The sequence below is a fragment of the Xyrauchen texanus genome, chromosome 25, assembly GCF_025860055.1.
Source record: "Xyrauchen texanus isolate HMW12.3.18 chromosome 25, RBS_HiC_50CHRs, whole genome shotgun sequence".
NCBI classification, from domain to species: Eukaryota; Metazoa; Chordata; class Actinopteri; order Cypriniformes; family Catostomidae; genus Xyrauchen; species Xyrauchen texanus.
The window spans coordinates 21,320,122-21,341,405 of record NC_068300.1 but is presented as its reverse complement, the minus strand read 5'-3'; the positions used below and the strand labels follow the sequence as shown (position 1 = coordinate 21,341,405).

Here is a 21,284-nt window from a genome sequence, read left to right as displayed (position 1 = left end):
CATGGGAGGCAGGCATGCTAACGAGGAGGCTAAAGGCTACAGCCCCTAGCGTCAGTCACTAATGTGCCTCTTGAGGTCAGGAGAGTGAGGTTTATACACATTGCACAACTATCAGCTGGCCACTGTTAAACTATGCTACGCAGTTTCCGATCTAAGCTCTGGTCATCTCTAGACTGGACTACTGTAATGCTCTGTTGGTCGGCCTCCCAGTTAACACAATTAAGCCACTGCAGATGATCCAGAAGGCAGCAGCACATCTGGTCTTCAATCAGCTAAAGAGGGCTCACGTCAACCTACTCTTGATTTCACTCCAATGGTTACCTGTAGCTGACCATATCCAATTTTAAGGCTTTGAATCTGGCCTTCAGAACAGCCTGTGGAACAGCACCCTTTTAGTTCAATTCCCTCCTCTAGGTCTACGTTAAAACTCACTCTCTGTGGTCAATGAACGAGCAGCGCCTGGTGGTCTGTTCCTCAGTGGTGGAAGGAGATTCCAACCTCCACATGATTTGCTTAATCCATCCAGCTGAAAAACTTAGACAATCCACTCTAAATGCACTGAATATTTATCAGTATTTAAAATAAAAATCTTCACTGACGTTAGCATCTGTACGATTCCAGCTACTTTGAGAATTTGGCAGTGTAAAATGGCAGACATTGTTGACTTTTGGAAGATGAATTGCTTACTATGTTCCTTATTTGTAAGTGGCTTTGGATAAAAGTGGCTTCTAAATTACTAAATGTAAATTATTGAGTGCAATTAAATGTTTTTCAGGTGAGCTAGACAACAAGACAAGTACATATTAGTACAACATGTTATATTTTAGTAATTTTTTACCTTTTTAAGAGTTAAAAATGGTCAAACAAATCTTAGTCTTGTATTTGGTTAAAACGCCTTTGGAATAAAAGTAAATAAATAAATAAATATATATATATATATATATATATATATATATATATATATATATATATATATATATATATATATATACATATATATATATATATATATATATATATATATATATATATATATATATATATATATATTTCAAATCAGCAGTAAATTTTGACAAAACTGTAACCATACATTTTCTTTACCTCTGATTACGCTGAGAAAAAAAAAATCCCAGCTTGTATAGTTAATGCGCATGCACGTTCTCAAGTTGATTAACAGGCGATTCCTGTATCTAATTGGTGATTGGCTCTTTTCCTGTAAGTCAGGACATCCTTTCTTCATCCACTGGCCATTGGCTGCCGTCGGGTATTTCAATTTCCCCCATTCATTTTAATAGAAGAGGCCCATCACTGCAAAATAGTTTCTAGTTTAGTAACTATGCTAGTTAGCACAGCAATTGCTCAACGAACAAGCAATCAATATTGTGAATGTCTCAGGTTACTTGACTGTAACCCTTGTTCCCTGATAAAAGCGGAACGAGATGCTGTGCTGTTAGCACTTTGGGGACAACTTTAGGTGTGAATATGTGTCAATGAACATTGACTGGAATTTATAGCCTCTGCCTGTGACATCACTGGATGCACCTGTAGCAGGGCTATAAATAGATGCGTCACAGGCGCATCGTCAGGTATTTTGTCTGAAGAGCAGTCCTGGGGTATCCCAGTGCGTCAATGAAGCGCAGCATCTCGTTCCACTTTTATCAGGGAACAAGGGTTACAGTCAAGTAACCCGAGATGTTCCCTTTCAAAAAGCTACACTTATGATGCTGTGCCGAGTTAGTGCTTTGGGAAAGAGAATACCCACGCCGCCACACTGTGGATGTCTGGACCCCTTACGGTTGTGTAGTGAGCTCACAAGAGCACGAGAGGTCTCAGACATGAGCTTGTGATGTCGACTCAAGGACATAAGAGCCCGGTGTGGCATGAACATCCAAACTATAAAATCGAATTAATGTATGCGGAGAGGACCAGCCTGCCGCATCACAAACATGCTGCAGAGGGACACCTCTAGCTAAGGCTTTATAGGAGGTGACCCCTCTGGTAGAGTGAGTCCTGATACCTACTGGCGAAGTTTGACCGTGTGCCTCATAGGCCAGGGCAATAGCATCCCTCTCAAAATGTGACATAGTCTGCTTGGTGGTGGCCGCCCCCCTGTTGCGGCCCCCATGGTAAACGAATAGTTGCCCTGACTTACGCCACTGGCTAGTGCGGTGGACATAAGTCTGAAGGGCACGGACTGGACAAAGTCTGTGAAGTCTTTCCTGCTCCTGCGTTGTAAACGGCGTGGAGCAGAAGGCTTCGAGAGTGACCGGTAGTCAGGATGAGGGTGCAAAATCACTTTAGCCATTCCAGGGGCAAAATCTAAACAGGCTGGCAAGACAGACAGAGCCTGTAAATCCCCAATTCTCTTTAGAGAGGTAATCGCCATAAGAAAAACCATCTTGAGAGTCAGACGCTTATAAGACGCTGACTCTAGAGGTTCGAAGGGGGTCTCAACCAGACCCTCAAGGACTATTGCTAAGTCCCATGAAGGGGTCCTGGTCCTAGCAGGAGGCCTCAGTCGCATAGCTCCACGATTGAAGCGAGCGAGTATAGGATGTCTCCCCAACGGCACCCCGTACATCAAGGCGTGGCAAGCCGAAATGGCAGCCACATAGACCCTGAGAGTGGCGGGGCATATGCCTGCTGACAGTTTTTCCTGCAGAAAGTCCAGAACTGAAACAATCTGGATCTGCATTATGTGCACTGCACCATCTTTCAAAGACACCCCATTTATTGGCATAGATTCTTCTGGTAGAGGGAGCCCTAGTTTGAAATGCGGAGGGCGGCGAGCAAATTGAATTCTGAAGCCATTTTCTACTGTTCTTATGACCCACATAGAAATACCTGGCAGAAGTTTCCATGCTGCCAGGTTCTCTGAGATGGGTATGCATTTTGACACTTCCTGTTGACCAAATAAACCAGAAGGTGAAACCGGGGCATCAAGGAGGAAAACTTTGTCCTTATTTTTGATGCCTGATAGGTTTTGCCATAAGTGTCTTTCCGTGCTGACTAAAGCAGACATAGGCACAGACATATATTCGACTATCATGGGTGCTGAGACATGGGGTATTCGGGGATGCCGCCGGTTGAAGAGACACTTGCGGGTTATCTCTCGCCGGGTTCGGCATCATCGTTAAAGAAACCCTCTCTCCCCACAAAGCCGTGCAGGACTACCTCCACGCTAGTAGGGAAGGCTTATCAGGCACGGGCCGTCTGCTTGGTCGCACGGAGAGATAGATCCGTGGCTCGACGAAGCTCGGAAAAAGCCTCCTCATTGAGCATGACACCCGCACTCAGGTCCTTCAGCAGATCAGCCTGGTATGCCTATAACACTGCCATAGTGTGCAGGGCAGGTCATCAAAGAAGGGAAGGGACTGATGAGGCATTCCCTTCCCCTGGCCATCAGACAGAAATCTGTCCTCCAACTTGGAGCGTTTGGGGGTCTCTTGTTCGTGTGGCCAGTGTAATTGATGCCTGGCCACCGCACGAGTAATCACCTCGAGTAATTCCTCCGATGATTTACTATCATGCCCGGAGGTGGGTAATTCGAAGTCCACAGACTCAAGAGATTCAAGGTCCCCCTCATGAACAGAAGAGGTGCCGGAGCACGCTTCAGGATCACGGGAAGGAACAGCTGGGTCTGGGGAGAGAGCGAGCGATAGGGACGGACTCGTCTCTCACTCCTCAGTCAGATACATACGAGAGCCCCACGATTGAAGTGAGGGCGCTGACTCTTGGAAGTAAGCAAGACGAGCGCGAAGAATTTTGACCGTGAGCAGATCGGAATGCTCACACCCGCCCTGCCCCAACACGAGAGCAGCATACTCTTCCCCCAAACATACAAAGCAAAGCTGATGTGTGTCCCTCTCAGCCATAGAGCGTAGACTAGGGAACACACATCGCTTTCTCTGTCTTTCAGTCATTTTCTCCTTTTTTTAAACTGTATTTCTTTTTTTTTTTGAGAAAGAAGAGAAAGGTATCTGTGCACTGCCTAACAAAATCTAACTCCTAGCAGAGGAAAGTAGAAAGGTTTCTGAGTGGCTCATGAAGCACACACACACACACACAGAGTGATCTGAAGACAAAAGATCTGACGATGCACCTGTGACGCATCTATTTATAGCTCTGCTACAGGTGCATCCAATGATGTCACCGGCAGAGGCTATAAATTCCGGTCTATGTTCATTGACGTGTTGCACACATATTCACAGCTGGTCACACCTAAAGTTGTTCCCAAAGCGCTAACTCAGCACAGCATCATAAGTGTAGCTTTTTGAAAGGGAACAACATCTACCTGTTTTTATCGTTAGCTCAAGCTCCACTCTTCAATATAATGGTAATCCCCAAAACATAACAACAGAATCTATTCTAAATTCCAACATAACAAAACATTAAACACTAACAAGTGTATATTCATATTGCACAAAAACACATAAAATTACACTTAATTTTATCATTTACTCTCCCTGTCAAATCCCATGCAAAGTATTCTGGGAAATGGAAATTCCTTGCCTAAATTCATCATTGAAACATTAACACCACAAAAAGTATTTTTGTTGTCCCAATGGATTATGTTAACTTCCATTTTACAAATTTAAATGGATAGAATGCAATGAAATCAAGTTGTGACAAAGTGTTCAAGAATTGTGTTGCTTTAATTCATTTTAATAAGTAAATTGAACAAGCAGCATAAATCCTGGTGTAATAGTGACATTTAGTTTGCATAGTTATATTGTATTCCCTTAATTTTGGTTCCTAATCTCATCTCATAAAATGGTTTATGTTGACAATATTACAAGCACAAATATTTTATGATAAATAAAATGTAGCAATTTATGATTAAAGACATAAATGTTCCCATCATCCGTATTTAGAAAACAAACACTACTTTTGCATTGTCACTGAGTTTGTTAAGGACTGCTTAGTTATACAGCTTGTTTTTCATACAGATGAGGAATGGTTTAAAATAAACTCTATAGATAAATAAAAATTATATTAAGCCTTAACTGTCTAACTTCCTGAGCACTTTGTTAACTAAAGTATTCTCAAATCAAATAGATCCAACATCAGAAAAATACAACCAGGAAGTGAGACCGCATCCCTGTCCATCATGGTCACATGGTGAGTAGTTTGTTCCCATGAAGTAAATGTTCTCCAAAGTCTGAAAATCAGTGTGTAACGAAGAACTGTCATTCTCTGAAAATATATTAACTTTTTTAGGTTGTAAAAAGATCTTTTAAAAAAACAACACTGAAAAAATTACAAAAAGTTAAGTATTCTTAATTTATATTTAATTTTATATTAAAGGTATTATTTTTATAAGTTTAAATTTTTAAAAGGGTTTGATCCAGCCATGTTCTAACAGAAAGTACTGTACTATTCTCACAATTAATGCAATAGGTTTAAATAGATCATGATTATGTATTTTTATTGTAGTACTGCAATTTAAACTAATTCAGTAGAAAGGCACATATATGTTTGGGGACCCTTTTAATAGAAGTCTATGGGATTTTTTGCACATTTTTCTTTCTTTCATCTTTATTTTAGACTATAAACCATGAATCTTCAAACAGGTACAGTGTGCAAGTATTCCAATTATCAGCTTTAGTCGCTCAAAATGAAGGGTTAACTATCCTTACCTACCCATAATACTTACTGCACTCTACCTCTACTCTATCTATACTTACTGTGTCTGTTTTTTCCCAAAAAGAATGATTGTTTGGAATTTTCCCAAAAACTGAGGGGTTGAAGATTCTATTATTTTCGACGTCTTTTCCTGCTCTTGAAATAACAATTTTAAAACTCCCTAATATTTCACGTTTTTCCATGCCATGTTAATATAAACATGGGAATCCTGCTAATATGTGAAGGTATTGTAAGAGAAGAAAAATGACTACATTTATTATAGAGATTGCAGGTATGGATTTAAATCCTCGCTTCTTTGTTTGTGTTTGGTGTGGAGCCTGATCCCTGAAAGTACCCGAGGCCTTCCTCCACCTACTCCATCAAGAAAATCCCTTTTTACCTTCACAAAGCATTGCCACTGTCCTGAACCCTCTCAGCTCTAATACAATACAGAGAGAGAAGCCAATATGACAATACCTGGTATAAGGTATGACTCTAACAAGCTGATTTTCTTTAGACCATATCAGACCCCCTGGTTTCTTCTTAAAGAAAAATGTTAACACATTTTTTGGACATCTGTGCACTCACCTTCTTTAAACATCAACACCTCGCATACTGGACACACCCAGTCAAACATAGGAGGGTTATGCACACAGGCAGTAGTGCTGAGTATGGAAACAAAGCACTATTATTAAATGCTGCAGTTAAGTGTGTAATTAATCTGGAGATTTATACATTCTGAATGAATGGTGTATCGTTAGAATCACATTGCTTTACTCTAGTGCTTTTAAATATCATTGAGTTTTTAATTGTACACATTCAGTGTATATTGTCTTATTAAAAAATATTTACTTCTGGTCCTCTAATCTGGTTGTACAAGCAGTGTTACTTTCAAGAGTGCTGATATTTAGTAGGCCTATAACAACTCTGGGATGCTGCACTAGTTTTATCTCCCTGCTTGTATTTTTGCTGCATTCTTGGGCCCTGAACCCAAGTAATGTACTTAAAATGAATGAACTAATAACTAGTCAGTGACTGTAATCTCATTACAAGAATTTAACAATTGTATGTTTTACACTACTTTTGACTAAAAAGTAGTTGGATTACAGTAACTAATTACCTTGCAATAAAAAAAAGCTCAAACAAAACCTTTAAATTCATGTAATGGTCTACATAGCAGAAAATATTAAACGGCAACTTTTCTGAAGTTCAAAGTTGTTTCTAAGGAGGAAAAAATTATTTAGAAAGGAAATAAAAGCAATCCAATAAATTATAGTGTGTAATAACAAAGATATTTTTTGTCCTTTTGTCAAGGCACAGTATCAGTATTTACCATTCACTGCATGACTGCACTCGGGAGACCCTTCACATAGTCCTTTTTATATTTGCTCTATCAGTTCTTTAATGTTCCATTAATTTGTGTCACATTGAAACAATGACCTACTTTTACCACTCTATTCACATTCATTTACACACAGCTTCCTGTTTTCTTTCTCTGCTCAGCAGGTGAGCCAAGCCTGCAAATTCTCCCCCTGCCTCTCCCTTTATTATATAGACAAGTAAAGACTTGTCACTCAAAGCTACTTGTTTTGAAATATGATCAGGTACACTGCTTAAACTTTAAGACTGACCATGCATCAGGCTGTATTCAATATTTGTAACACAATATTTGTCATATATTTGTTAATATATTGAAATGTAATAATTTGTATTTAAAGTTGATGCAGCAATTACAATCTAAAGTTTTTAAAAACCTCTTAAATAGTTTACAAGTGAATATCTTGCTAAATGTTTATGGTAAAAATATGGCTTGTTAAATTTACTAAAAGCAAACTCACAGTTTGCAATACTTAACTCCAATCTGTTAAATTTAAAGGTGAAATGTGTAATTTCTGCACCACTAATTACAAATGGAATTGCAAAAAATAATGAACGCTCCCCATCAGCCATTGGTCGAACAAACAGATTACCCCACCCCACATTTACACCATTGTTTGAGTGAAATGTTGCTTTGTCAGACAGTTCGGGATGCTCAAACAAACAAGGCAATGTTTTAATAGACCTTTTTCACACTCTGTGTTTTAGAAGGTGGAAATAAACGTTTGCAATGAATGGAAGTGAATATTATTTTAACTTACCCTTTGCTCCAAGACCAAAAGAAAAAATCCACTATTAAGTTTTAATGACTTTCCAGTAGAAGAAAAAAATAGAGAGTGGTGGATTAAGACAGTAAAATGGGAGAAGATTCCAAATTTACTGTCACTCTCTCAGCAGCTGTAATAGATAACCCCTCAGTATATAGCACCACAGAGCCACAGTGTTTGCAACTTTTCAGTGGAGTTAACCTATGAATTGCTTAATTGTTGTTCTTTCTGAATACTAAGCTGAGGGAAATAAATTTAAATAGGGCTGTCAATGGATTAAAAATTCAAATTGTTTTAATTACATGATTAATTTATTGAATTAATCGCATATATCAATAATTACACAAAGTTCACGAAGGAATTTTGGACCATTCATTCTAACAGATCTGCTTCAATTAAGCCATAATCTAAAAAGTCTGGTGTGAATGGCTCTCTTGAGGTCATTCCACAGCATCTCTATTGGGTTAAGATCTGGGATCTGATTGGGCCACTAAAAAAGCAGGATTTTTTTTGTTGAAACCATTCTCTAGTGGATTTACTTCGAAATTTAGGTTTATTGTCCTGCTGCATCACCTAACTTCTACTCAGCTAGTGCACAGCCACCCTGACATTATTCTGTAGGATATCTTGTTAAACTTGGGACTTCATTCAAATGAAATTTTTCCCTTGATGATGTCAAGCAGTTCAGGCATATCAGCCCCTAATAATGAAGCTCCCTCCACCGTACTTCACCGTTGGTATGACGTTTTCATTTTGGTATGCGGTGCCCTTTTTACACCATAGGAGTGCTGAGTGGTCTTTGGCATACTTCAGTTACGCAGCAATGTTTTTGTTGGAAAGCAGCGGCTTCCTTCGTGTGGTCATACTATGGAAACCATGCCTGTTTAATGTTTCCATATAGTGAACTTATGAACAGAGATGTTAACCAGTTCCAACGACTCCTTCAAGTCTTTAGCTGTCACTTTAGGGTTCTTTTTTAACTCATTAAGCATTCTGCGGTGTGCCCTTTGAGTCATCTTGGCTTGACAGCCACTTCTAGGGAGAGTAGCCACAGTACTAAATCATATCCATTTATAGACAATTTGTCTAATTGTGGTTAGAGGAGTATCTAATCTCTTCAAGATAACTTTGTAACCCCTTCCAGCTTTATGCAAAGCAACAATTCTTGATTGTAGGTCTTCTGAGATCTATTTATGGTGAGGCATGGTCCGTGTCAACAGATGCTCTGTGAATAACATACTCAAAATGTTTTAGTGCTTTTTATAAGTCAAAGTAGCTCTAACCCACACCTCCTATCTCATTTAATTAATTGGATGGCAGGTTTGTCAACTCCTGGCTTTAATTAGCTTTTGTTGATGTCATTAGCCTAGGAATTCACATACATTTTCCAACCTTCACTGTGAATGGTTGAATTATGTATTCAATATGTACAAGAACAGTACATTAATTTGTGCGTTATTAGATAAAATATGTTTGTTCATTATTGTAACAGATGAAGATCAAACCAGATTTTAAGACAAATCCAGGAAATTCCAAAGTGAGCCTCTGCACATGTTATGTACAATCGTTGACGACATGACTTTATGACCTGGTGAATTCCGGAGCAATCACATGAATTTTAGTCCTCGTAGCTTGTGATTTAGAAATAAAAAGAAGACTGGCATGACCAGGGGCTGCATTTGCTGAAAACTCATCTGCAACAAAAAAATAACTATTGTATAATTATTACAAATGCTGTCTAACATTTGACAGATTTAGATTTCAAAGGGAGGCTGTGTGATTTTATGACTGCATTCATCAATCACAACATCAATGCTGCTGCCAGTTACTGCATGACAATAAAGTGTACAAAATGTACAAGATTAAAAAGAAAGAGCTGAAAAATTGCACACCATTTTTGTCTGTTATACTCAGATATAATTTAAGCACAAATATGACGTTAAGCGCATCTGGTGCCATCACTTTCCCAGGTAAACAGCACACAAGTACATAGCCATCCACGTGATGTAAAAGAAAATGGGATTCATTTGACCAGACAGCATTCTTCCACTGCTCCAAGGTGCAGTTCCGATGCTTGTGTGCCCATTTTAGGCACTTTCAATGGTGGACACGGGTCATCATGGGCACTCTGATGTGCAGCCCCATACGCAGCAGGGTGTGATGCACTGTGTGTTATGGCACATTCTTCCCATTACCATCATAAACATTTACTGTGACTTGTGCCACAGTAGACCTTCTATCAGTTCGGACCAGATGGGTAGCTTCGTTGCCATCATGCATCGATGAGCCTTGAGTGCCCAACACCTTGTCCCCGGTTTGTGGTTTCTCCCGAAACATCCCAAAAGCCTTGCCGTTTCAGAAATGCTCTGAACCAGTCATCTGGCCATAACAATTTGGCCCTTGTCAAAGTCACTTAGGCCTTCTTCAAGCCCATTTCTCCTGCATTCAACATGTTGACTACATGTGGCCTTGTTTGGAGATGATCAATGTTATCTGCTTCACCTGTGAGTGGTCATAATGTTTTGGCTCATCAGTATATTTATTCAATACATATTTCATAATACAAGTTAGGACAGCATTTGTGGCACAAAAAAATAACACGCATATTGTTTATGTCTTTTGGCTGTTCTTTTGAAACAGTGAGTGTTTTAACATTTACAGATTTGCCCCATTCACTTCTACTGTATGTTCCTCTCTGAAATCTCGATTTTATTATTTATTTTTAATGCAAAGAAGTGAAAAGTTTAAATTATTTTTGTGGTAATCAACAGAACTGAAGCAGAACTAAACAGGTGTGCACAAAGTGGAGCCAGAGAAAGACCTTTTACACATACCTGTAGGGTATGGCTTTTTCAGGATCACTTTTCATAGACAAACGCAACCATGTGCACGCATACTCAACCACGCAAAAAACAACAATCACCCACCCAAGCGCACTGACACACATTTGAAAGAGCATACTTAACGAGAGGAGGTGCAGATTCCTTGACACATATTTTTATGTACATTAAAAGCATTTACTAAAATGTAAAAGCTTGTTATAGATTGTCAGGTGGTCTAATATTTCTGTAAATTTAAACAATTAACTTCCTAAAGCATAAAGCATAATTGGAAAAACCTGAAACTAAATTAAATAAATTTTTATGACATGAAGAATAAACTAAAATACACAAATTCTTTAAAAATTATTGAAACTTTTAAAACCCACTTTCATTAAAAGTAATGTAATGTATTCAGTATAGGCGTCCTGAGAAGTGTAACAGTTAACACATAAACGAAAACCACCAGTGGTGGTGGTGTAGTGGTCTAAGCACATAACTGGTAATCTGGTAATCAGAAGGACACTGGCTTGAGCCCCACAGTTACCACCATTGTGTCCTTGAGCAAGGCACTTAACTCCAGGTTGCTCCAGGGGGATTGTCCCTGTAATAAGTGCTCTGTAAGTCGCTTTGGATAAAAGCGTCTGCCAAATGCATAAATGTAAATGTAAAAATAACATTTAAATATGCTGAAAAATGTAAATATACAAACTGTACAAAACATTTTACATTTTACTAAAATAAAGTGTAAATAATAAAAACCTTATTAATAATTCAAAACAATCCTACTTCCAACAAATTATTACAATTATAATTTCCTTCTTTTTCTTATACAACCTAAAATTCAAGGGCCACAAATCTTTTGCAAATGCAAAAAGAGAATACAATAAAATGGTTAACCATTAAGCCTTCTGAGCTGCAAGAAAGCAAGTTCATTATCATGGGTGACCCCCAGTCGCAATAAAGATCTTTGACACATGTAGACACTTTCCACATTCCCCAAATAACTCCGCTTCTGTCATTCCACTTAAATTGCCCAGTAAGCTGTAGCCGAGAACAAACAAAGAGTCTCGTCTGTCCCAGCTCACGCAACAAGAACAGACCCTATTTGTGTGGCTGCATCCTATCTGTGCTGACTATTGGGGGAAGAGTATGGCAGCCCTGTAGCCCTAATATCATGTCGTCACACAGACAAGGCCTGTTCTTATTGCTTCCCAAACCTCTTCCGTCACCATCTGTTCATTCTGCAGGTGAGCTTTGCAGTATTTTCAGACTTTACAAGTCCTTTAAGGCCAGCCTTACAAACAGAGTTTAGAGAAGGGGCTTTAGAACAGAGGCCTGAGGAGCTGGATCATGCTTCCACCCGGAGCGGCCCTGTTGACCTGAATTTAGAAAGCTAAATGAGGGTAACTAAGGAGAGAACATTTTGCAGGCAGAGTTTTGTAGACACAATTTTTGTTTGCTGTTTACAGAGTCACCTGTCACAGTCAGGTGAGATATCTTACAACATTTATTTCAGCTCTCAGGGAGTAGGACATTTTTTTGCATAGCATGGTAACATGTCCAAAAAAAACATAGTAATGTGGTTACTAATAACAATAGTTAATTTTTAAGAAACCACAGTATTACAATGATACCATGTTTAAAAAACATGGTATTATTATGGTAACATGTCCAAAACAAAAATACATGATAAGGCCATTGTAATGTTGTGGTAAATGTTCAGATAGGTATTACTATGGAATCATGTCTAAAAAACATGTTAATATTGTCGTACATATCGAAACATTATGGTATTACCATGGTACCATATCCAAACAAACATTGTAATACCATGGTTTAAGTGATCAAAATGTACCATGCTAACATTAACATGCTAATGTTGTGCTATGTCTAAAACAATCATGGTATTACCATGGCAACATGTCCAAATAAACATGGTATAACCATGGTACATGTATATAAAATAATAATAATAACCAATATTACCATGATACCATGTCCAAAAAAAGAAAATGGTAATATTTTGCTACATGTCCACAAGCATGGTATAGCCATTGCGACGTGTCCAAAAATACATGATAAGGCCCATGGTAACATTGTGGTACATGTTCAAATACAATACTCTTGGTATTACCATGGTACCATGTTCAATCAAACATTGTAATACCATAGTACATGTTTAAGTAACCAAAATGTACCAAAAATAACATGCCCCTAATAACCTGGTAATGTTGTGCTATATACAAACAAAACAAATTGTATTACCATGGCAACATATAAAATGGTAATGCTGTGGTACATGTCCAAAAAACATGGTGTTACCATGGTACCATGTTCAATAAAACAAACATGGTAAAATATCCAAAATAACATGGTAATGCTGTGATTCATACAGTATCTAAAAAATAAGGTATTAGCAAGGTAACATGTCCAAAAAACATGGTATTACTATGGTAACATGTCCAAAAAACATGGTAATAGTATGGTTCATTTTTAAGAGTCCACAGTATTATCGTGATACCATGTGTAACAAACTTTGTAATACCATGGCACATGTTTAAATAACCAGAATATACCATGTCCAAACAAACATGGAAAATGTTTAAGACACCAAGATGTACCATGCTGAAAATAATATTGAAATGTTGTGCAATACATGTCCAAAACATTCATGGTATTACCATTGAACAATATACAAAAGAACATGGTAATGCTGTGGTACATGTCCAAAAAACATAGTAATGTTGTCGTACATGTCCTAAAAACATGGTATTACCATGGTGCGATGTCAAAAAACACAACACGTTAATAACATTGTTCTATTTGTTAGTGGATTCATGGAGTAGGACACACAGTATAGAAAAGAATGAAAACAAATATATGGCCTCAAAAGCACATGCACATGCCTGTTTGTTAAGTTGCATTTGTTACCAAACATCCTGTGCCATAGAGCCTAGTGCTCCCTCCACTTTCTGTTCTTATATCTACCTGCATATATGAGCATGCAATGATTCATCCAAACACATTAATCAAAAACACATAGGCTGGCACGGCCAAACTGGAGGAGCGGCAAGCCGCAGTTTATGATAGACATTCCATGGTTCTGGCCACCCCCACTGTCTCTTTGATGTTCATATCTGCCAACAGTGTTAACTAAAGCAAAGCACCACCAAGCCACACCCTGTCAGCTTCATCCATGCTAAAACACACATCCTACAACATTGAAAGTTCACTCCTGTACCAAAGATCCATGAAGACTTTGAAACGTGTTCTTGTCCCGGGTGTGTTTGTCTCTTACAAATGTCGATCTATGGTTGTCATTGGATAAAGGAGATGGGCAAGAGATTCACAGACATTTCATCTGGTCCACAAGGTCCAGCCAGTCTGGGTGTATGAATATCACCTGATCTCACTGCATTCATGCAGGACCCATAATTGTGTGGGATAATCACCGTTACTAAAAGGATATCTCTTACATTTCCAGTGGTATGACACATCAATTACGTACAATGGCTTCTGGTTCTATACGGGTTGAGGATGAATACGAATGAAGATGAATAAGGAAGGGAGATTTTATTGAGATGTGATACTTCTTTGTTGTCCCCATATCCCTATGTGGACATTCACTCATGAGCTATGAGAATGATACCGGTTTTATTTGAGGTTTAAAGCATACTCAATTTCCAGGTAGATAAACAATCCCATGGCATTTGGAGCCAAGACTAAAAGAAGCTACCTACACTCTGATATTATGAAGCTAGTTTAAATGTCAAGTGTGTAAATTCTGTACTGCTAGTGTAACAAAACAGAACAGAATTTTCACATTTCAGTTTTGAGACATGGAAGCAAACTTTAGCAGGGTAACTGTAAATACTGATAGTTATCTAAAAAATATAGTTTACTCAACTTAAGCAGAAATTTTTACTATTCTACTAATTTACATTAAGTTACCTTTACTCTCTAAACCTGAAAGTTGTCATTAATAAAAACAATCAAGTATTCCTAATTAAACAGTACTTGAAATTTTTTGATAGCGCCCAAGAGCCCCAGTATTTACACTTTGAGAGAATCAACCAAGTAATGGGCTTACTTAGTTGTCTCTCTTTCTGCATATTAATCTGCTCTATCGAAAAAATTACACAATTCACCTTTAAATTTAAGGAATGGCTTCTACTGTTTAATAACTCTGTCTCTTGGGTCTGTGCAGCTAGGATAATTGCGGTTGCCCACACAACACTATAGAGAACATAGAGCCCTCTATCAGGCAGGTGCTAGGTCATAAAGAGGACGTCTCACCCACCTACTCAGAAAGAAAAGAAAACACTCCAAAACACATGCTCCACACATGGCGTTAATGAAAACAAATGTATAAGAAGCACAGACACAAAGACACATGCACATTAACAACCAACACACATTCTATCATATGAATCATTGGAAGAACAGCGAGTACTCTTAACTTATGACTGAGTAAGTCATCAAGCAGGTAGAAAATGTTTTATCTGTCTCAACTTGTTTAAGAACTGCCACGTTGCCCTATTCATAACTTGCCATAGGAAAGAAAATTCACAAATGAAATCTATTTAATTTCTCAATTGTTTCTCCAAAACAGCAAATGTGATTAGTGTTAGAAGAGATCTCAATAATGTCACAAACTCTGCTCAGGTTTGCCAAGATACCAAAGTCTGCGATCAAAAATCAGAGATTTCATTATGAAACACTTTGCATAAAATTCCGACATAATTAAGGGAAGTCGACATGTTGCTACTGAATATTCCGATGCCCTGACATCAACCCCATTATGCCAAGTTACTGACAAGAGGCATCTTTCATAAGGCATCTCTGTATAAGTTCAAATGTGTTTACCTTTTTTTTTTTGTGTGTGTTGCGTGAGCCTCAGAGATACATGTTCTGGTCCTGAGGAAACCAGGAAGTAATTATATTCACATAATCAATCAGCACGATTCAGAGGTTGCATTTTCCCTCCCAGATTATATTTTTACCCTACTGACAGATAGTTTTAGGGTTGGTGTTTTGGTTAGGGCATATGGTTGATTATACATTCCTGTTAACTATCTTACACTCAATGAGCACTTTATTAGAAACACTATGGTCCAAATAAAGTGTCCAAAGTGGTCTTCTGCTGTTGTAGCCCATCTACCTCAATGTTCGACGCAGTAGCAGTTCTAGCTTGTATGTAACACTTCCAGCTTTTGCCACTGGGGGCAGTGGTTCGAATATCAGTATGCACAGACCGATTGTACATGTACAGTTCTTTTATAGTATCCCTGACTGTGTGTTCCGGACAAGCACTCACCACCCCCACAGATCAACAGCAGCAGCTCATGCATGCACACTTTCCATCTCTGCTCCCTGCAGCTGTAGCATTTTCAGGGCTCATTTAAATCTGTAGCACTGTTATGCATGCAAGATTAAGTAGCTTGCAAGTGCTCAGTAGCGCTGGCATATTTGCATCTGATTGTGTCTAATAGCAGGGCTGCAGGGCAGTGCTGGTACTTGGTTTTCCAAGATTTAATAAACTGGACTATATCCCAAGCCTATCATGAGCTTTGTCTAGGCAGGTGATGAGTATCAGATGTGCAACGCAAAACATTTACTCAATGCAAGAGTGTCTGTTCAAGCAAAGTACAGATTACCTGGTACAACAATTTGAAAACCCCATGGGACAGATTACCTTTGTTTATATGACCTTAAACATTGTCACTGTCGAATTATGCTGATGGCAACAGTTCACAATATCCAAAAGTTGCACTAAGCAAATTAGTTATCAAGTCTGTTATCAGCTTAATATAAATAAAAAGTTGAACGCATAAATGTAGACATTGAGATTTGATATGTACCCTTTTTTGCTTTAATAACAGCATGCATTTGAATTAGCATGGAATTAGCATGGAGTTTGTCAAAACATGATAATCCGTGTTATCCAAACGTGTTTTGAGAATTTTTTAAAGAACATCTTGTGTTCTTCAATGGAAACAAGGAAACCTGATCTTTTCTACAAAGGAGTTAACATGGTGAATGACACAAATTTGCACTTGATGATTGGTAATCTATACAAAGGGCAAAAATATTGTTTATTATATGTCATAAAATGTCTTTGTTTTAAATTTTTCAAACTCCTAAAACTTAATATTTTAAGGTCAAATTCACAAATTTGCTTACATTTGATTAGTGATATAACGTAAATGTGGAAAATCTTAAACATTTATTTATTTTCAAAACGCTAAAACTTTTATTTCCAGGTTTATCTGTTGTCTCCGACTTTTACACCCTACTGCATTTATAATGCTTCCTTACATAAACTTGAAAAATAAAGTGCACAACCTTTCCCTGAAATATTCTGGTGGTATCAGCCTACATGCAACGGATATCCATAGATTATATTTACAGAAAAGCAGTACCTCATTGGTATCAGTGGACTGCAAGCTGGACTCCAACACCACTGTGTAAATCCAAGCCATACAAGATTGTGGCTGAAGTGGAATAGTGTCCATGACCGCCTTGTGTTCCTCTGGGTTACTTTGTTTCCACTCAGCTGCACTCTAACTCAGTCAAAACACTGCGGCTTAAGATCAGATGATCCAAGTGCTCTGTTCTATCTCCTTATCAGTCACTCAAAAATACAGCTGCAACAGAAGAAAAGAAGACTAACTGTTCTAGCTACTTAAAAAATTATTTCTCCTCCATATCTGTGCTCATAGCTCCCCTCCTCTCTCTTTTACAACAAATGAAGAAAGACATTTGTCCTCCACTCACATGCTGTCTCTGGCTCCCTCTTCTACTTATTTATGGTTTTATTTCTAACACCTGCCAGCAGAGGAAAAGAAGGAGAGGCACAAGCTGTCGTCTGCTTCTGAGGGGAGTCCTTCCTGCCAAGGAGGGAGAAAGAGCGTGTGTGTGTGTGTGTGTGTGTGTGTGTGTGTGTGTGTGTGTGGGTCTGGATTCCTATGTGTCAACAGCAGTGCTTTGCAAGTGGATAGCAGGCAGTTTGTTAGAAGGGAGTTGGAAAGGTTAGTTTTTAGTGAGATAGAGAGGAGAATAAGGAGGGTGGGAATAAAAATGTATGTGAATATCCCTTCCATGCGAGTGTGCATGTGCATGTGCATAATTAGGAAAGTATCAGTTTGAAGATAGTGAGTATAGCTGAAAGGGCATGCTCAAATTCACTCTGATATGCTCTTTAAATCCTCTTTAACTTGCTCCTTTTCACACACTTCATTTATTTACTTATAAAGGGCTGAGTGAATTGAAAGAGCTGTTTATCAAGATATGCTGTGTGAAAGTCTAGAGTTCAGAAGGAAGAAAAAAAAATCACTGAACTTTAGTAAACAGACTGGCAGATCACATAAGATGGTTCTTTATTGTTAACAACCCCTTATATCCTATTATCAATACGTTGGTACTGAAAAATCATTGTATTAAGATGGAAAAACACATGTCAATGCATGACAGTTATCTATACCATTTCAGCATGTGATTCTTGTGTAATAGACTGTTCTGGATTGCTCCTGCAGGTGATGAGGCACATGGAGTCCATCAGTAATACAGTGAAAAGGCTGCTGTCCATGTTGCATATTTCAGCACCATGACATGTACCAACCCACCCCTCCTGCAGGCTGAACAGCAAAGGAACGCGCAACAATCATAACAATCAAAAAATGAAGGGGAAAGAGAGAGAGGTAAAAAGAGAGAGGTAAAGAGAGAGAGGTAAAGAGCCCAGGGCTATGGAGATTCTTTTTCAGTTTTGGTGGGTGGGGTTATAGAGAAATCATTAACAGAACACCTGTCGCCTCCTAACTTTTAATAAATCAGGGTAGCTTGATCCATCTATTTTGCTTTAAAAAAAACCTGCAATCTGAAGAACATATAATACAACATCATGATCTTATCAACAAAGATGCTAACCCAATAAACATTAACAGCGAAAACAACATGACCACATGGTAAATCTACATGCTGCTTCCCAAAGATTATGAACCTTGAAATCAACCCCAATCAGCTGAATTACTGACAAGCGGCATCACCTATCAGACCATTTTGCATCAATTTACGTGTAAATACATTTCTCTCCGGCACTACTGATAGTACGAGCAACCTCAGAAACACGTAAACACGTACACAAACAACAAAGGTTGCATTTTTACTTAAAAAAAATGTTTTTACTCCACCTAGGGTTAGGTTTAGGTTTGGGGTTAGGATTAATGAAATATGCATTCCTGTTGACTATTACTTAAATCAATTTATCATTTAAATAAAAAAAATACTTTTGGTGCCACTCTGTGATCAATTCATCTGGAACCTGGACCTCACAAACTGAATGCTCAGCTTCTGCTACAAGGGGCAGTTATTCGAATTTCGACAGACAGATTACAAAAGCAAAACTTTCAACCTACTGTTGCCGAATTCTTAGAGTGACAAGTCTTAGCAAAAAATATAAAAAGAGGTTTCATCGCTGAACCTAAGGTGCTGCAAAGAACTTTAGAAGTACCTTTATTTTGAAGTGTGTGGTCCATTTTTTTTTTTTTTTTTAGGTAAAGCGTTTCAAGTGGGCAAGTTCCTCACACAAAGCTGGGCCTGATGGTTTGATCAAATTAAATGGAATGTGAGAACAAGAGCTTTCCTGCAGAAAACAGAGCTGAAAAGTGGGGCATGAGCTGCCTACATGGACGTGTTAACCAAAGATCTGGTGCTTTTGCCAGCTGGCGTTGGATCTCAGTTCTGAAATAGAGAACTTCAATGGCTTAGCATTAGTCTTGTCTTATTCACCTTTCTAACTTGTTCAAGCATATCATTTTTGTTCTTGTTCAAACTAACCAGTTCTTGTACAATTAGGCTTTGTTTAAGGACAGTTGTAACTATGAATTAAATCCTTCTTTCCAACATGAAAAATTCCCATGGAGTTACACTGCTTTGGACGCTTTTTGAAGCTAGCTTTATTTCAAAACATACCACATTAAACAGCCCGGAGATAAACATGACAAAGGCAAATATGTTTAGATATTATTTAGAGGAGCATTTCACATTAACGTATAATGAAGAATGGGTTGTTCCAAATTCATCCGCCATCTTTCACAATTAGATTCAGTCACTGCTAAAAAAATATATACTGTAGTGATAATGTAGAGTTTTATTTTAGGAGTGCAGAATGAGTCGGTGTATGTGATCACATGTCTCACCATATTTAATGCCCGAGGAAGTCATAATTATACAACCTTTTGTTAAAGTAGAGGTGATAGTGAACGAATTTGGCATAAACCTCTACATTTACAATTGCATGCACAGAACACGCACACATCAACACAGATATAAATCACAACAAAGCTCAAGCCAAGTTTCAGTTCAAGTCTTTTTTTTTTCCAGCAAATACTTAGGATGTCCCTCTTGGATCAGTTCTGAGGTTGTAAAGTTTTTTCTTAACGAGTACGCCCCCTCCTGGAGAAGCCTCTGCCCTGCAGGTCAGTCTCACGTAGCTAGCCGTTTTGCTTGCTTTAAGGACAAGAGCAAAAGGAAGAAAGCAAAATAATTAAAGAAGGAAACCCATTTTTCAATTAAAAAAAGTTTAAAGAAAATTATTAGAGGTGAAATGTGTAATTGTTTTTAATATATTAAAATGCTCTCCAATTCCATTTTAATGTTTACTCATTCATAGTTGTTTAAACAGTCAAGCTAGTCACGTCCCCAACTCACGCCATTGGTTGAGGAACGTTGTTGGGGCTCAAAACAAACACAGGAATTTTTAAAGTGCCACAGAGAAATTTTTCAAGAAAATTTACTTCTAGTTGTCTGCATGTTAAGGTGGGATAGAATATAGTATTTTAACAATGAAAAAGTAACATACTTCAGATTTAACTTAATGCAGTGTTCTAAAATCCCAGTGCGAGATGCTGAAAAAACAGCTGTTAAAGATGGAAAGAATGTTTTGTGTGAACAGCAACTGAAAGAACGTCTACACTCACCTTCTTCTGGTCTCAATTTTATTGCTTAAATGTAATTCACGAGAAGAGAGGAATGCCACAACAATCACATAAGGGCATGGTCAGAACACTGAGATGTACACACCACACCACCACATCACTGACAGCACAATGATAAAGACAAAGAGAGTTAGGAGACACTTTCACCTCCACCTGCTTTGACTGTCAAGGGTCTGTTTAAAGCATTTTTAATTTTTAATTACAAAATAAAAAGCTGCCCTATATTCATGACAGCATCACACAATATGGCATAAAAACAAGTCCAAGTCACCAAATATACACTCTGACCTCAAACAGGAAGTAGAGCAGCATTCAAAAATATATTTTCATTAAAGTGGGTTGAAATATTTTGATCTTTTTCCCCCTTTTATTTTAGAATATATGGAGTACTTCAATCAGGTCACTAATAAGCAAAGCAGACATATCTGCTCTAGTTTTACTGAGAGTGCTAAAAGTGTGTCATCATGATAATAAAAAATCATCTTCTTAAAGGGATAGTTCACCCAAAAATGAAAATTCTCTCATCATTTACTCACCCTCATGCCATCCCAGATGTGTATGACTTTTCACAAAATAGATTTAGTGTTTGTATTGCGTTTTGGTTATACAGTTAATGCTGCTAAAAGAAAAGAAAATAATGCCAAAATTTACATTCAAGTTGAATGTGTCTTCTATTATTTTATGATTTATTCACTTTC

The 21,284-nt window shown here is 38.0% G+C and overlaps 1 protein-coding gene across 1 annotated transcript in view; it reads right to left on the bottom strand.

Annotated features, from left to right (window-relative positions):
• arhgef19 (Rho guanine nucleotide exchange factor (GEF) 19) overlaps window positions 1-17,468 on the bottom strand; it is a 35,136-nt gene extending 17,668 nt beyond the window's left edge. Inside the window, exons 1-2 of the mRNA XM_052092258.1 lie at window positions 17,369-17,468; window positions 17,014-17,238 (exon numbers count right to left, since the gene is read on the bottom strand). The gene's annotated coding sequence lies outside the window, so the exon portion shown is untranslated. The remainder of the gene's footprint in view (window positions 1-17,013; window positions 17,239-17,368) is intronic.
• Between the last annotated feature and the right edge of the window lie 3,816 nt (window positions 17,469-21,284).